The sequence below is a fragment of the Venturia canescens genome, chromosome 7 (assembly GCF_019457755.1).
Source record: "Venturia canescens isolate UGA chromosome 7, ASM1945775v1, whole genome shotgun sequence".
NCBI lineage: Eukaryota > Metazoa > Arthropoda > Insecta > Hymenoptera > Ichneumonidae > Venturia > Venturia canescens.
The window spans coordinates 20,757,846-20,777,130 of NC_057427.1; positions in this window are offsets into that span (position 1 = coordinate 20,757,846).

Sequence of the window (19,285 nt, forward strand, 5' to 3'; positions counted from 1 at the left end):
GTTTTAACTGTTAAATTCTCAAATTCATCTTTCGTGAAAAAGTTTCAATTCTCAAATTTTCAAATCTATTTTTCGTGAGAAAGTTTCAATTGTCAAATTTTCGAATCTATCTTTCGTGAAAAAGTTTCAATTGTAAAATTTTCAAATCTATTTTTCCTGAGAAAGTTTCAATTGTCAAATTTTCGAATCTATCTTTCGTGAAAAAGTTTCAACTGTCAAATTTTCAAATCCATCTTTCGTGAGAAAGTTTCAATTGTCAAATTCTCAAATTTATCTTTCGTGAAAAAATTTTAACTGCTAAATTCTCAAATTCGTCTTTCGTGAAAAAGTTTTAACTCTTAAATTCTCAAATTCATCTTTCGTGAAAAAGTTTCAATTGTAAAATTTTCGAATCTATTTTTCGTGAGAAAGTTTCTATTATCAAATTTTCAAATCTATCTTTCGTGAAAAAGTTTCAACTGTCAAATTTTCAAATTCATCTTTCGTGAGAAAGTTTTAACTGTTAAATTCTCAAATTCATCTTTCGTGAAAAACTTTTAACTGTTAAATTCTCAAATTCATCTATCGTGAAAAAGTTTCAATTGTAAAATTTTCAAATCTATCTTTCGTGAAATAGTTTCAACTGTCAAATTTTAAAATTCATTATTCGAGATAAAGTTTTAACTGTCAAATTTTTAAATTCGCCTTTTCTGAAAAAGTTTCAATTCTCAAATTTTCAAATTCATCTTTCCTGAGAAAGTTTCAATTGTCAAATTCTCAAATTCATCTTTCGTGAAAAAGTTTTAACTGTTAAATTCTCAAATTCATCTTTCGTGAAAAAGTTTCAATTGTAAAATTTTCAAATCTATCTTTCGTGAAATAGTTTCAACTGTCAAATTTTAAAATTCATTATTCGAGATAAAGTTTTAACTGTCAAATTTTCAAATTCGCCTTTTGTGAAAAAGGTTCAATTCTCAAATTTTTAAATTCATGTTTCGTAAGAAACGTTCAATTGTCAAATTTTCAAATCTATCTTTCGTGAAAAAGTTTCAAATTTCAAATTCGCAAATGAATCTTTCGTGAGAAAGTTTGAACTTTCAAATTTTCAAATTCAACTTTTGGGAAAAAGTTGCAATTGTAAAATTTTCAAATCTATCTTTCGTGAAATAGTTTCAACTGTCAAATTTTAAAGATCATTATTCGAGATAAAGTTTTAACTGTCAAATTTTCAAATTCGCCTTTTGTGAAAAAGTTTCAATTCTCAAATTTTTAAATTCATGTTTCGTAAGAAACTTTCAATTGTCAAATTTTCAAATCTATCTTTCGTGAAAAAGTTTCAATTGTAAAATTTTCAAATCTATTTATCGAGAGAAAGTTTCAATTGTCAAATTCTCAAATTTACCTTTCGTGAAAAAGTTTTAACTGCTAAATTCTCAAATTCATCTTTCGTGAAAAAGTTTCAATTGTGAAATTCTCAAATTTACCTTTCGTAAAAAAGTTTTAATTGTTAAATTCTCAAATTCATCTTTCGTGAGAAAGTTTCAATTGTCAAATTCTCAAATTAATCTTTCGTGAAAAAGTTTTAACTGTTAAATTCTCAAATTCATCTTTCGTGAAAAAGTTTCAATTGTAAAATTTTCAAATCTATCTTTCGTGAAATAGTTTCAACTGTCAAATTTTAAAATTCATTATTCGAGATAAAGTTTTAACTGTCAAATTTTCAAATTCGCATTTTCTGAAAAAGTTTCAATTCTCAAATTTTTAAATTCATGTTTCGTAAGAAACTTTCAATTGTCAAATTTTCAAATCTATCTTTCGTGAAAAAGTTTCAATTTTCAAATTCTCAAATGAATCTTTCGTGAGAAAGTTTTAACTTTCAAATTTTCAAATTCGTCTTTTGTGAAAAAGTTTCAATACTCAAATTTTCAAATCTATTTTTCGTGAGAAACTTTCAACTATCAAATTTTCAAATGCATCTTTCGTGAGAACGTTTCAACTGTCAAATCCTCAAATTCATCTATCGTGAAAAAGTTTCAATTGTAAAATTTTCAAATCTATCTTTCGTGAAATAGTTGCAACTGTCAAATTTTAAAATTGATTATTCGAGATAAAGTTTTAACTGTTAAATTCTCAAATTCATCTTTCGTGAAAAAGTTTCAATTCTCAAATTTTCAAATCTATTTTTCGTGAGAAAGGTTCAATTGTCAAATTTTCGAATCTATCTTTCGTGAAAAAGTTTCAATTGTAAAATTTTCAAATCTATTTTTCCTGAGAAAGTTTCAATTGTCAAATTTTCGAATCTATCTTTCGTGAAAAAGTTTCAACTGTCAAATTTTCAAATTCATCTTTCGTGAGAACGTTTCAACTGTCAAATTCTCAAATTCATCTATCGTGAAAAAGTTTCAATTGTAAAATTTTCAAATCTATCTTTCGTGAAATAGTTGCAACTGTCAAATTTTAAAATTGATTATTCGAGATAAAGTTTTAACTGTTAAATTCTCAAATTCATCTTTCGTGAAAAAGTTTCAATTCTCAAATTTTCAAATCTATTTTTCGTGAGAAAGGTTCAATTGTCAAATTTTCGAATCTATCTTTCGTGAAAAAGTTTCAATTGTAAAATTTTCAAATATATTTTTCGTGAGAAAGTGTCAATTGTCAAATTTTCCAATCTATCTTTCGTGAAAAAGTTTCAACTGTCAAATTTTCAAATTCATCTTTCGTGAGAAAGTTTCAATTGTCAAATTCTCAAATTTATCTTTCGTGAAAAAATTTTAACTGCTAAATTCTCAAATTCGTCTTTCGTGAAAAAGTTTTAACTCTTAAATTTTCAAATCTATTTTTCGTGAGAAAGTTTCAACTGTCAAATTTTCAAATTCATCTTCCGTGAGAAAATTTCAACTGTCAAATTCTCAAATTCATCTATCGTGAAAAAGTTTCAATTGTAAAATTTTCAAATCTATCTTTCGTGAAATAGTTGCAACTGTCAAATTTTAAAATTCATTATTCAAGATAAAGTTTTAACTGTTAAATTCTCAAATTCATCTTTCGTGAAAAAGTTTCAATTCTCAAATTTTCAAATCTATTTTTCGTGAGAAAGTTTCAATTGTCAAATTTTCGAATCTATCTTTCGTGAAAAAGTTTCAATTGTAAAATTTTCAAATCTATTTTTCCTGAGTAAGTTTCAATTGTCAAATTTTCGAATCTATCTTTCGTGAAAAAGTTTCAACTGTCAAATTTTCAAATCCATCTTTCGTGAGAAAGTTTCAATTGTCAAATTCTCAAATTTATCTTTCGTGAAAAAATTTTAACTGCTAAATTCTCAAATTCGTCTTTCGTGAAAAAGTTTTAACTCTTAAATTCTCAAATTCATCTTTCGTGAAAAAGTTTCAATTGTAAAATTTTCGAATCTATTTTTCGTGAGAAAGTTTCTATTATCAAATTTTCAAATCTATCTTTCGTGAAAAAGTTTCAACTGTCAAATTTTCAAATTCATCTTTCGTGAGAAAGTTTTAACTGTTAAATTCTCAAATTCATCTTTCGTGAAAAACTTTTAACTGTTAAATTCTCAAATTCATCTATCGTGAAAAAGTTTCAATTGTAAAATTTTCAAATCTATCTTTCGTGAAATAGTTTCAACTGTCAAATTTTAAAATTCATTATTCGAGATAAAGTTTTAACTGTCAAATTTTTAAATTCGCCTTTTCTGAAAAAGTTTCAATTCTCAAATTTTCAAATTCATCTTTCGTGAGAAAGTTTCAATTGTCAAATTCTCAAATTTATCTTTCGTGAAAAAGTTTTAACTGCTCAATTCTCAAATTCATCTTTCATGAAAAAGTTCCAATTGTGAAATTCTCAAATTTACCTTTCGTAAAAAAGTTTTAATTGTTCAATTCTCAAATTCATCTTTCCTGAGAAAGTTTCAATTTTCAAATTCTCAAATTCATCTTTCGTGAAAAAGTTTTAACTGTTAAATTCTCAAATTCATCTTTCGTGAAAAAGTTTCAATTGTAAAATTTTCAAATCTATCTTTCGTGTAATAGTTTCAACTGTCAAATTTTAAAATTCATTATTCGAGATAAAGTTTTAACTGTCAAATTTTCAAATTAGCCTTTTGTGAAAAAGGTTCAATTCTCCAATTTTTAAATTCATGTTTCGTAAGAAACGTTCAATTGTCAAATTTTCAAATCTATCTTTCGTGAAAAAGTTTCAAATTTCAAATTCGCAAATGAATCTTTCGTGAGAAAGTTTGAACTTTCAAATTTTCAAATTCATCTTTTGGGAAAAAGTTTCAATACTCAAATTTTCAAATCTATTTTTCGTGATAAAGTTTCAACTGTCAAATTTTCAAATTCATCTTCCGTGAGAAAATTTCAACTGTCAAATTCTCAAATTCATCTATCGTGAAAAAGTTTCAATTCTCAAATTTTCAAATCTATTTTTCGTGAGAAAGGTTCAATTGTCAAATTTTCGAATCTATCTTTCGTGAAAAAGTTTCAATTGTAAAATTTTCAAATCTATTTTTCCTGAGAAAGTTTCAATTGTCAAATTTTCGAATCTATCTTTCGTGAAAAAGTTTCAACTGTCAAATTTTTAAATTCGCCTTTTCTGAAAAAGTTTCAATTCTCAAATTTTCAAATTCATCTTTCGTGAGAAAGTTTCAATTGTCAAATTCTCAAATTTATCTTTCGTGAAAAAGTTTGAACTGCTCAATTCTCAAATTCATCTTTCGTGAAAAAGTTCCAATTGTGAAATTCTCAAATTCACCTTTCGTAAAAAAGTTTTAATTGTTAAATTCTCAAATTCATCTTTCCTGAGAAAGTTTCAATTGTCAAATTCTCAAATTCATCTTTCGTGAAAAAGTTTTAACTGTTAAATTCTCAAATTCATCTTTCGTGAAAAAGTTTCAATTGTAAAATTTTCAAATCTATCTTTCGTGAAATAGTTTCAACTGTCAAATTTTAAAATTCATTATTCGAGATAAAGTTTTAACTGTCAAATTTTCAAATTCGCATTTTCTGAAAAAGTTTCAATTCTCAAATTTTTAAATTCATGTTTCGTAAGAAACTTTCAATTGTCAAATTTTCAAATCTATCTTTCGTGAAAAAGTTTCAATTGTAAAATTTTCAAATCTATTTATCGAGAGAAAGTTTCTATTATCAAATTTTCAAATTCGTCTTTTGTGAAAAAGTTTCAATACTCAAATTTTCAAATCTATTTTTCGTGAGAAACTTTCAACTATCAAATTTTCAAATGCATCTTTCGTGAGAACGTTTCAACTGTCAAATTCTCAAATTCATCTATCGTGAAAAAGTTTCAATTGTAAAATTTTCAAATCTATCTTTCGTGAAATAGTTGCAACTGTCAAATTTTAAAATTGATTATTCGAGATAAAGTTTTAACTGTTAAATTCTCAAATTCATCTTTCGTGAAAAAGTTTCAATTCTCAAATTTTCAAATCTATTTTTCGTGAGAAAGGTTCAATTGTCAAATTTTCGAATCTATCTTTCGTGAAAAAGTTTCAATTGTAAAATTTTCAAATCTATTTTTCCTGAGAAAGTTTCAATTGTCAAATTTTCGAATCTATCTTTCGTGAAAAAGTTTCAACTGTCAAATTTTCAAATTCATCTTTCGTGAGAAAGTTTCAATTGTCAAATTCTCAAATTTATCTTTCGTGAAAAAATTTTAACTGCTACATTCTCAAATTCGTCTTTCGTGAAAAAGTTTTAACTGTTAAATTCTCAAATTCATCTTTCGTGAAAAAGTTTCAATTGTAAAATTTTCAAATCTATCTTTCGTGAAATAGTTTCAACTGTCAAATTTTAAAATTCATTATTCGAGATAAAGTTTTAACTGTCAAATTTTCAAATTCGCCTTTTGTGAAAAAGGTTCAATTCTCAAATTTTTAAATTCATGTTTCGTAAGAAACGTTCAATTGTCAAATTTTCAAATCTATCTTTCGTGAAAAAGTTTCAAATTTCAAATTCGCAAATGAATCTTTCGTGAGAAAGTTTGAACTTTCAAATTTTCAAATTCAACTTTTGGGAAAAAGTTGCAATTGTAAAATTTTCAAATCTATCTTTCGTGAAATAGTTTCAACTGTCAAATTTTAAAGATCATTATTCGAGATAAAGTTTTAACTGTCAAATTTTCAAATTCGCCTTTTGTGAAAAAGTTTCAATTCTCAAATTTTTAAATTCATGTTTCGTAAGAAACTTTCAATTGTCAAATTTTCAAATCTATCTTTCGTGAAAAAGTTTCAATTGTAAAATTTTCAAATCTATTTATCGAGAGAAAGTTTCTATTATCAAATTTTCAAATCTATCTTTCGTCAAAAAGTTTCAACTGTCAAATTTTCAAATTCATCTTTCGTGAGAAAGTTTTAACTGTTAAATTCTCAAATTCATCTTTCGTGAAAAACTTTTAACTGTTAAATTCTCAAATTCATCTATAGTGAAAAAGTTTCAATTGTAAAATTTTCAAATCTATCTTTCGTGAAATAGTTTCAACTGTCAAATTTTAAAATTCATTATTCGAGATAAAGTTTTAACTGTTAAATTCTCAAATTCATCTTTCGTGAGAAAGTTTCAATTGTCAAATTCTCAAATTCATCTTTCGTGAAAAAGTTTTAACTGTTAAATTCTCAAATTCATCTTTCGTGAAAAAGTTGCAATTGTAAAATTTTCAAATCTATCTTTCGTGAAATAGTTTCAACTGTCAAATTTTAAAGATCATTATTCGAGATAAAGTTTTAACTGTCAAATTTTCAAATTCGCCTTTTGTGAAAAAGTTTCAATTCTCAAATTTTTAAATTCATGTTTCGTAAGAAACTTTCAATTGTCAAATTTTCAAATCTATCTTTCGTGAAAAAGTTTCAATTGTAAAATTTTCAAATCTATTTATCGAGAGAAAGTTTCTATTATCAAATTTTCAAATCTATCTTTCGTCAAAAAGTTTCAACTGTCAAATTTTCAAATTCATCTTTCGTGAGAAAGTTTCAATTGTCAAATTCTCAAATTTATCTTTCGTGAAAAAGTTTTAACTGCTAAATTCTCAAATTCATCTTTCGTGAAAAAGTTTCAATTGTGAAATTCTCAAATTTACCTTTCGTAAAAAAGTTTTAATTGTTAAATTCTCAAATTCATCTTTCGTGAGAAAGTTTCAATTGTCAAATTCTCAAATTAATCTTTCGTGAAAAAGTTTTAACTGTTAAATTCTCAAATTCATCTTTCGTGAAAAAGTTTCAATTGTAAAATTTTCAAATCTATCTTTCGTGAAATAGTTTCAACTGTCAAATTTTAAAATTCATTATTCGAGATAAAGTTTTAACTGTCAAATTTTCAAATTCGCCTTTTGTGAAAAAGGTTCAATTCTCAAATTTTTAAATTCATGTTTCGTAAGAAACGTTCAATTGTCAAATTTTCAAATCTATCTTTCGTGAAAAAGTTTCAAATTTCAAATTCGCAAATGAATCTTTCGTGAGAAAGTTTGAACTTTCAAATTTTCAAATTCATCTTTTGGGAAAAAGTTTCAATACTCAAATTTTCAAATCTATTTTTCGTGAGAAAGTTTCAACTGTCAAATTTTCAAATTCATCTTCCGTGAGAAAATTTCAACTGTCAAATTCTCAAATTCATCTATCGTGAAAAAGTTTCAATTGTAAAATTTTCAAATCTATCTTTCGTGAAATAGTTGCAACTGTCAAATTTTAAAATTCATTATTCAAGATAAAGTTTTAACTGTTAAATTCTCAAATTCATCTTTCGTGAAAAAGTTTCAATTCTCAAATTTTCAAATCTATTTTTCGTGAGAAAGTTTCAATTGTCAAATTTTCGAATCTATCTTTCGTGAAAAAGTTTCAATTGTAAAATTTTCAAATCTATTTTTCCTGAGAAAGTTTCAATTGTCAAATTTTCGAATCTATCTTTCGTGAAAAAGTTTCAACTGTCAAATTTTCAAATCCATCTTTCGTGAGAAAGTTTCAATTGTCAAATTCTCAAATTTATCTTTCGTGAAAAAATTTTAACTGCTAAATTCTCAAATTCGTCTTTCGTGAAAAAGTTTTAACTCTTAAATTCTCAAATTCATCTTTCGTGAAAAAGTTTCAATTGTAAAATTTTCGAATCTATTTTTCGTGAGAAAGTTTCTATTATCAAATTTTCAAATCTATCTTTCGTGAAAAAGTTTCAACTGTCAAATTTTCAAATTCATCTTTCGTGAGAAAGTTTTAACTGTTAAATTCTCAAATTCATCTTTCGTGAAAAACTTTTAACTGTTAAATTCTCAAATTCATCTATCGTGAAAAAGTTTCAATTGTAAAATTTTCAAATCTATCTTTCGTGAAATAGTTTCAACTGTCAAATTTTAAAATTCATTATTCGAGATAAAGTTTTAACTGTCAAATTTTTAAATTCGCCTTTTCTGAAAAAGTTTCAATTCTCAAATTTTCAAATTCATCTTTCGTGAGAAAGTTTCAATTGTCAAATTCTCAAATTTATCTTTCGTGAAAAAGTTTTAACTGCTCAATTCTCAAATTCATCTTTCGTGAAAAAGTTCCAAATGTGAAATTCTCAAATTTACCTTTCGTAAAAATGTTTTAATTGTTAAATTCTCAAATTCATCTTTCCTGAGAAAGTTTCAATTGTCAAATTCTCAAATTCATCTTTCGTGAAAAAGTTTTAACTGTTAAATTCTCAAATTCATCTTTCGTGAAAAAGTTTCAATTGTAAAATTTTCAAATCTATCTTTCGTGAAATAGTTTCAACTGTCAAATTTTAAAATTCATTATTCGAGATAAAGTTTTAACTGTCAAATTTTCAAATTCGCCTTTTGTGAAAAAGGTTCAATTCTCAAATTTTTAAATTCATGTTTCGTAAGAAACGTTCAATTGTCAAATTTTCAAATCTATCTTTCGTGAAAAAGTTTCAAATTTCAAATTCGCAAATGAATCTTTCGTGAGAAAGTTTGAACTTTCAAATTTTCAAATTCAACTTTTGGGAAAAAGTTGCAATTGTAAAATTTTCATATCTATCTTTCGTGAAATAGTTTCAACTGTCAAATTTTAAAGATCATTATTCGAGATAAAGTTTTAACTGTCAAATTTTCAAATTCGCCTTTTGTGAAAAAGTTTCAATTCTCAAATTTTTAAATTCATGTTTCGTAAGAAACTTTCAATTGTCAAATTTTCAAATCTATCTTTCGTGAAAAAGTTTCAATTGTAAAATTTTCAAATCTATTTATCGAGAGAAAGTTTCAATTGTCAAATTCTCAAATTTACCTTTCGTGAAAAAGTTTTAACTGCTAAATTCTCAAATTCATCTTTCGTGAAAAAGTTTCAATTGTGAAATTCTCAAATTTACCTTTCGTAAAAAAGTTTTAATTGTTAAATTCTCAAATTCATCTTTCGTGAGAAAGTTTCAATTGTCAAATTCTCAAATTAATCTTTCGTGAAAAAGTTTTAACTGTTAAATTCTCAAATTCATCTTTCGTGAAAAAGTTTCAATTGTAAAATTTTCAAATCTATCTTTCGTGAAATAGTTTCAACTGTCAAATTTTAAAATTCATTATTCGAGATAAAGTTTTAACTGTCAAATTTTCAAATTCGCATTTTCTGAAAAAGTTTCAATTCTCAAATTTTTAAATTCATGTTTCGTAAGAAACTTTCAATTGTCAAATTTTCAAATCTATCTTTCGTGAAAAAGTTTCAATTTTCAAATTCTCAAATGAATCTTTCGTGAGAAAGTTTTAACTTTCAAATTTTCAAATTCGTCTTTTGTGAAAAAGTTTCAATACTCAAATTTTCAAATCTATTTTTCGTGAGAAACTTTCAACTATCAAATTTTCAAATGCATCTTTCGTGAGAACGTTTCAACTGTCAAATTCTCAAATTCATCTATCGTGAAAAAGTTTCAATTGTAAAATTTTCAAATCTATCTTTCGTGAAATAGTTGCAACTGTCAAATTTTAAAATTGATTATTCGAGATAAAGTTTTAACTGTTAAATTCTCAAATTCATCTTTCGTGAAAAAGTTTCAATTCTCAAATTTTCAAATCTATTTTTCGTGAGAAAGGTTCAATTGTCAAATTTTCGAATCTATCTTTCGTGAAAAAGTTTCAATTGTAAAATTTTCAAATCTATTTTTCCTGAGAAAGTTTCAATTGTCAAATTTTCGAATCTATCTTTCGTGAAAAAGTTTCAACTGTCAAATTTTCAAATTCATCTTTCGTGAGAACGTTTCAACTGTCAAATTCTCAAATTCATCTATCGTGAAAAAGTTTCAATTGTAAAATTTTCAAATCTATCTTTCGTGAAATAGTTGCAACTGTCAAATTTTAAAATTGATTATTCGAGATAAAGTTTTAACTGTTAAATTCTCAAATTCATCTTTCGTGAAAAAGTTTCAATTCTCAAATTTTCAAATCTATTTTTCGTGAGAAAGGTTCAATTGTCAAATTTTCGAATCTATCTTTCGTGAAAAAGTTTCAATTGTAAAATTTTCAAATATATTTTTCGTGAGAAAGTGTCAATTGTCAAATTTTCCAATCTATCTTTCGTGAAAAAGTTTCAACTGTCAAATTTTCAAATTCATCTTTCGTGAGAAAGTTTCAATTGTCAAATTCTCAAATCAAGAGACTCGGTAGAGTCTCGGGACAAGTACATTGACAGCCCTGTCGTCTGCTGGCCCGAGACTCGCCGAGACTATACTTTCTCTGAATAAAACGATTCGCCGTGGTGGGGGTAAAATTGGCATGTGATTTTATTGAATTACGAAGCTCAGGAGCCATTTAGCAACTTGAAAATTGAAGTTTAAGCCAATTGAGTAATTCTCTTTCGATTCCGCCCTAAATCAGCATGATCGGTGTTGTAATTGCTGAGAAAAAACTTTGCACGGGCTCAAGATTATGCAAAAGTTACCAACACATTCAAGAATTTATGCGTCTGTATTTATAAACACCATCAAAGGCACTTTGATGCTCTCGAGTTTCTGATTCGTTGGATCTGACGACATCCATTTTTAGACGTTGTGATTGGTTGTTGAAATTAGTTGTTGATGATTGGAAATCTGACGTCAACTTCAGAACGTAGCACACGGCGCAGCACAGCTGGTAACAGCAGTCATAAATTCGACCGATATACATATATATATGTACAAACCATGTGTCAGTTTTTGATCGTATGAACAGAGTTTCGACATTGCGAAGTGCGTGCGGGATCAATAAAAAAATAATTTTCGTCATCTAAAGAAGTGCATATTACTATTTATTTTGTTATTTGTGATATATTAAACCGGTATCAAAGCGGCCGCGTAAATGTAGTCGGTGATGTGTGTGTGAAAAAGAATATAAAAAATGCGCGATGCATGTATGTCAACGAAACTTTTCAAGATTTCATTATTTCGTTCGATTGGAAATAAGTGTTAACTGAAATAATGCTTCAATTAAACCAGAGTACGAGAAATATTGTCCAGTGCGAATAAATTGTCAGTGGCATGGTTATATATCATGTGTACATAGGTTATATATACGAATAAATAGAACAAAAATACACGCAACTGTTAGAATGATATTAGAAACTTTAATTGAATAAATATTTTCTAATTTATTTCTTGTGTCGTCATTATTTTTAAACATCCCCATATTTTGCTTGATATTCAGTTTGGCTCTGCCCTCTCCGATCCTTGTTTTCACCCGCCCTGTTTGCAGCGGATCGATTCATATTATTAATTCGTTCCCTAATATGTGTTCTATGATTTTCTACTCCTTCATGATGATTGTGGTAACATGATTCGAGAGGTTTCTAACCATGATCTTGAATTGCACATTTTGTAAATCAGATTTTCAAAAAAAAATCTGGTCTTGGTATAGTGTGTAGTTATTCTTTTCCTATTAGGTCTGTCGAGTGATAAATTTGGAAACTTTTCGAGAAAGCCTTTGGATGCTTTTTTTGCTAATGATATGAAAAGTTGTATCTTAGGAATGCGGTATGCAAACACAAATTTTGATAACAAAACTTATAGAATGACATGTATGTTGAGTATTTCCACTTTGCAAACTACAAATATGGGATTATTATAAAAAAAATTCATTCCGATAAGTCTACTGTTGCTCAGTTTTGGATGCGATCAAATATGATGCCTACCAACATCCCCAGAAACTTACAGAATTGCTGAATGCAATGTGCGCTATGTCATTTTAATGTAACATCATGACTTTTGACAACTTTTCATTATAATGCTGTAGATTCGGATCATTAAAATACTGCAAAAATCTGTAAACTATACAATTTAAATACTGTGCCATTCATTTTACATTTTGACTCTAACTGTAACATCTATATGAAGAAAAAAATTGATTATAAAAGTCTTCAGTTGCTCATTTATGGATAGATTTGAAATTGCTGTCTTCGAAGCTCATTGCGCAGATACATTGAACCGCAGCAGATACCGGCGAACTCTGAAATTTCTGTGGATAAATATATATGCGACGGATCACCCCTTATCTTTGATTATGGTAATATGTAATGGAACTTGGTTCGGCAAGTTTTTAAGTGTTCCTTTTCAAATAGTATTGAAGTTTGTATGACTGATATACAGCAAATACTTCCAAACTTTGATATTTCTGTGTTGCAGCATGTGTGCCAATCATTCAAATCATTTCCTCCAACCGTATCATGTAATCTAGAAAATTCATCACAAAAGTCTTCCGCATTTCTAGATACTTCAATTTTCCTTTTTCTACTCCATTGTGAGTTTTCGAATTTTTAAATTAATTTCTGAATTGTCCTGAAATGGTTTTTCTCCAAAACCAATGCAGGCACCTTAAACGTCTTTGAATTCTGTTGCTTTGTTGAATTAAGTTCGCTTAGTTTTTTTTGCTGTTTTGAGTTCTGGCATAATAAATGGTAGAAGTTTACGGGTACTTTTTTTCAGCAACTATCAAACTGTGGATAATTGAACCTCAGCGGCCGCTTGCAAACTTTGGAAATATATTTGATTGAGGGCACGTTTTGGATGAAATAAAATCTCTAGATTCAGAATGCAAAAGCGACATTTAAAGTGGGCAAATCTGTTGGATTTTTCGTGTCTTGAATTTGATCTATCTTTCATTTGAATTTTGAAGAAAAGGGATAAATAAAATCTGTTCTATTAAGGAAATCTTTACATCAGTTCTTTCTTGGTATGAAGACTTGGAAAAAATCGCCAAAGGCCAAGGACAGACAGGTGACGAAATATTTTCAGTACAATTTTGACGAAAAATAGATCTTTTGTCGCGGAAACCAACGTTATAAGCCGAAAATCATATTACAGCCCACGAGACGCATTTCTTCACTCTCTTGGGTTCCTATTACACAAAACATATTAGAAGATAAGGGGGAAAATCACCAACGTGGAAGAAGAAACCAGTGCCGAAATATTTCCAGTACAATTTTGACGAAAAATAGGTCCTTTTTCGTGGAAACCAACGTTATAAGCCGAAAATCATATCTCGGCCCCCAACCCGCTTTCTACCATTCTCTTGGGTTCCCAATAAGCATAGCAAATTAGAGTAGAAGAAAAAAAATAGCCCAACTCCATGGACAGACCTGTGACGGAATGTTTTCTGTACAATGTTGACGAGAAATTTGTTGTTTTTCGTGGAAACCAACGTTATAGGCCGAAAATCATATCTCGGCCCGCAACACACTTTTCCCCATGCTCTTGGGTTCCAAATAGACGAAACATATTAGAGTACAAGGAAAAAAATCGCCAAAGTTCAAAGACAGACCTGTGACGAAATATTTCCAGTACAATTTTAACGAAAAATAGATCTTATTTCGTGGAAACCAACGTTATAAGCCGAAAATCATATTATGGCCCACAACACGCATTTCTCCATGCTCTTGGATTCCCAATAGACAAAACATATTAGAAGACAAGGAGAAAAATCACCAAAGTCCAAGACCAAACCAGTGCCGAAATATTTTCAGTACAATTTTGAAAAAAAATTGGTCTTTTACGTGGAAACAAACATTATAAACCGAAATTCATTTTGCGGGCCTCATCCCGGATTCCTCCATGCTGTTTAGTTCCTAATAGGCATAACATATTAGAGTATAAGGAAAAAAATCGCCAAAGTTCAAGAGCAGACTTGTGACCAAATATTTTCACTACAATTTTTACGAAAAATTGGTCTTTTATGGTGGAAACCAACTTTATAAGCCGAACATCATACCTAGGGAAAATAAGATTGGGAAAAGTACATTGATGGTCCCTTATTTGCTGATAATTTCATGCAAAAGATTATCCCATAAAAAATGTTCGTATGAGAATGGAATCTATAAAAATGTACTAAGCAAATAATTCGTAGAAATTTATACTAAAATCCTATAACCGTCATAACATAAATGAGGAACATTTGAGAAAAAAGGCGTGATATCAAACCATAAACTTCCCCTAGGGAAAAAAAGGTTGGGACAAGTACATTGATGGTCTCTTGTTTCTGGATGACAGAAAAAAGATTTAGAACCAGGAAAAAAATTCTATAAAAATAATAAACGAAAAATTGAAAAGTTCAAAAAAATTCAACAAAAATAAAAAACAATCGAAAAAATTCTGTAAAGAAAAATAAAAAATTTTCAAAAAAAAATCATAAATATTGAACAAATTGAAAAATGTACTATCCAAGTTACATGCAGTATAAAAATGTATGATATCAATTGGAGGCCAAGTTTTTATTGATAATTTGGAATATTTATCGAAAAAATTGGAAACTGTAATGAAATTCATGATAATTATTTTCACGAAAAAACTTAATGAAAAAAAAGACATAACGGAAGTTACGTGCAGTACTAGAATGTATTATATCAATTCGAGGTCAAGTATTTATCAGTTATTCGAAATATAATCTCCGGCGACAAATGAGCGTTGAGAATCCTTGTCGGGCTCACAACGTTTTATCAAAATTACTAAAAAATTAATGGAAATAAAATCATTAAAAATTCACATGAAAGTCATTCGTTACTTCATCAAGGTATACACTTTAAAGAATCGATTCCCCTCCGACTTTCAGGATCCCCTGGTATTATTCACAACATTCAACTTCGATTGGATCGGTACAAATTATGTTCAAATACGTCTTAAACGTACTTGTCCGGCCCATCACTTTTTATTCAAATTGCTCATTCGACAACAAATCAGGGCTCTTCTATAATGACAAATATAATAAAATGGATAAAAATAAAAATAATATCTCCAAGTAATTTGAACTTGATTGTTCGCAAGTTCGTATAGCAATATCCACTTCTCAATCAAGAGACTCGGTAGAGTCTCGGGACAAGTACATTGACAGCCCTGTCGTCTGCTGGCCCGAGGCTCTTGCCGAGTATACTTTCTCTGAATAAAACGATTCGCCGTGGTGGGGGTAAAATTGGCAAGTGATTTTTTTGAATTACCGAAGTTATGAGTCATCTGAGGCTTTGAAAATTGAACTTTCAGCTAATTAAGAAATTCTCTTTCGATTGCGCCCAAAATCAACACGATCGGTGGCGTAATTGCTGAGAAAAAACTTTGCACGGGCTCAAGATTATGCAAAAGTTACTGACACATCACGAGTTCGACGTATACGTATACGCGTTTTGACGTAGTTAGTGGTAGTAGAGTTGTTGCCTCTACGCATTCTGATTGGCTCAACGATGTCGGCTCCTCCAGCTGCTAGGCCGACCGCGGGTGAGGCTCAAGTGTTAGAAGGCCTAAAATAGCGAACAGGCATTCTGTATATCTATATATGCGTTATACAGAATGCCTGTTCGCCATTTTAGGCCTTCTAACTTTTGAGTCTTACCCCGACCGCGCTCAGACTCCGTAAATATTATATATATATATAAACCATGTGTCAGTTTTCGATCATCGTATAAACAAACGGAGTTTTGTCATTATGGAATGCGTGTGGAATATATAAAAAAAACTTTCGTCATCTAACCAAGTGCATAGTACTAAAACCTGTGGAATGCTAAACTAAACCGGTATAAAAGCAGTCGCGTAAATGTAGTCTGGTGTGTGAAAAAGAATAAAATAAAAAAATACGCGGTGCATGTCGACGAAACTTTTTAAGATTTCATTAATTCGTTTGACTGAAAATAAGTTTATCATTTATATCATTTGTGAATATAGGTTATAAGATATCAATACATCGATACGCACATCCGAAACCACCCGAGACTTGTTTTCATACTGAACGTCATTTTGACAGGTGAGGTTATGATCCCCAATGTGCTGTTGTGTGCGGACTCTAATTAATAAATGAAAATGGTTAGTGAAAATTGGTTAATGTATATTTTGTTAAAACTTGTGGTATACTAAACCGGTATAAAAGCGGCCGCGTAAATGTAGACTGTGATCTGTGTGTGCAAATAAAACATATAAAAAAATGCGCGATTCATATATATGTCAACGAAACTTTTCAAGATTTCATTATTTCGTTCGATTGGAAATAAGTGTCAACTGAGATAATCTTTCAATTAAACCAGAGTTCGCGGAATATTATCCAGTGTAAATATATCATCAGTTGCGTGATTACATATCATGTGTAATAATGTAGGTCATATATACGAGTTCCCTTTGATAGCTGTGTGGTAACGAACCGGCCGGGGTTTGACGTTACGAAGTGTGGGACAAATGTAGCAAACGTTCGCATAGTTAGTGAATAATATAAATAAGGCAAATCAGTTTATCAAAATAGGTCTGGAAGTTGTAAGAAAAAATGTTCGTCAACCTATAACGTCAAATTTTCTTTTTGCGATCTGAAATATTATGGTTGATAATTAATAAAACAAGAACACACAGAACTGTTAGTATATATATAATGTAAGAAACTCCAATCGAATAAATGTTTTCTAATTTATTTCTTGTGTCATCGGTATTTTTGAATATTCCCACATTTTGCTTCCTATTGAGTTTGGCTCTGCTCTTTCCGATCCTTGTTTTGACTCCATCGGTTTGCAGCGGATCGATACATAGTATTAAATGGTTGCCTAATATGTGTCCTATACTTTTCTACTATTTCTTCATGCTGATTGTGGTAACATGATTCAAGTGGTTTCCGACTATGATCATCAATCGCACATTTTATATATCAGATTCTTAAAACAGTTTCTGGTGTTGATATAAGTGTTGTTATACTTTTTCCACCTGGTCTGTCGAGTAATAAATTTTGAAACTTCTTCCAAAAAGTCTTTGGATGCTTATTTTGCTGATGATATGAAAAGTCGTATCTTGGGAATGCTGTATGCAAACACAAATTTTGATAACAAAACTTATGGAATGACATGTATGTTGAGTATTTCCACTTTGCAAACTACAAATATGGAATTATTATAAAAAAAATTCATTCGAATAAGTCTACTGTTGCTCAGTTTTGGATGCGATCAAATATAATGCCAACCAACATCCCCAGAAACTTACAGAATTGCTGAATGCAATGTGCGCTATGTCATTTTAATGTAACATCATGACTTTTGACAACTTTTCATTATAATGCTGTAAATTCGGATCATTGACATACTGCAAAAATCTGCAAACTATACAATTTAAATACTGTGCCATTCATTTTACATTTTGACTCTAACTGTAACATATATATGAAGTAAAAAATTGATTATAAAAGTCTTCAGTTGCTCATTTATGGATAGATTTGAAATTGCTGTCTTCGAAGCTCATCGCGCAGATACATTGACTCTGAAATTTCTGTGGATAAATATATATGCGACGGATCACCCCTTATCTTTGATTATGGTAATATGTAATGGAACTTGGTTCGGCAAGGTTTTAAGTGTTCCTTTTCAAATAGTATTGAAGTTTGTATGACTGATACACAGCGAATACTTCCAAACTTTGATATTTCTGTGTTGCAGCATGTGTGCCAATCATTCAAATCATTTACTCCAACCGTATCATGTAATCTAGAAAATTTATCACAAAAGTCTTCCGCTTTTCTAAATACTTCAATTTTCCTTTTTCTACTCCATTGTGAGTTTTCGAATTTCTAAATTCATTTCTGAATTGTCCTGAAATGGTTTTCCTCCAAAACCAATGCAGGTACCTTAAACGTCTTTGAATTCTGTTGCTCTGTTGAATTAAGTTCGCTTAGTTTTTTTTGCTGCTTTGAGTTCTGGCATAATAAATGTTAGAAGTTTTCAGGTACTTTTTTTCAGCAACTATCAAACTGTGGATAATTGGATCTCAGCGGCCACTTGCAAACTTTGGAAATATATTTCATTGGGGGCACGTTTTGGATGAAATGAAATCTCTAGATTCAGAATGCAAAAGCGACATTCAAAGTGGGCAAATCTGTTGGATTTTTCGTGTTTTGAATGTGATCTATCTTTCATTTGAATTTTGAAGAAAAGTTATAAATAAAGTCTGTTCTATTAAGGAAATCTTTACGTCAGTTGTTTCTTGGTATGAAGACTTGGAAAAAATCGGCAAAGGCCAAGGACAGACCGGTGACGAAATATTTCCAGTACAATTTTGACGAAAAATAGATCTTATTTCGTGGAAACCAACGTTATAAGCCGAAAATCATATTACGGCCCACAACACGCATTTCTTCATGCTCTTGGGTTCCCAATAGACAAAACATATTAGAAGACAAGGAGAAAAATCACCAAAGTCCAAGACCAAACCAGTGCCGAAATATTTTCAGTACAATTTTGAAGAAAAATTGGTCTTTTACGTGGAAACCAACATTATAAACCGAAATTCATTTCTCGGGCCTATCATCCCGGATTCCTCTATGCTGTTGAGTTCCTAATAGGCATAACATATTAGAGTATAAGGAAAAAAATCGCCAAAGTTCAAGGGCAGTCTTGTGACGAAATATCTTCACTACAATTTTTACGAAAAATTGGTCTTTTATGGTGGAAACCAACTTTATAAGCCAAACATCATACCGAGGGAAAATAAGATTGGGAAAAGTACATTTATGGTCCCTTATTTGCTGATAATTTCATGAAAAAGATTATCCCATAAAAATTGTTCGTATGAGAATGGAATCTATAAAAATATACTAAGCAAATAATTCATAGAAATTTATACTAAAATCCTATAACCGTCATAACATAAATGAGGAACTTTTGAGAAAAAAGGCGTGATATCAAACCGTAAACTTCCCCTAGGGAAAAAAAGGTTGGGACAAGTACATTGATGGTCTCTTGTTTCTGGATGACATAGAAAAAAGACTCAGAACCAGGAAAAAAATTCTATAGAAATAATAAACGAAAAATTGAAAAGTTCAAAAAAATTCAACAAAAATAAAAAATAATCGAAAAAAATTC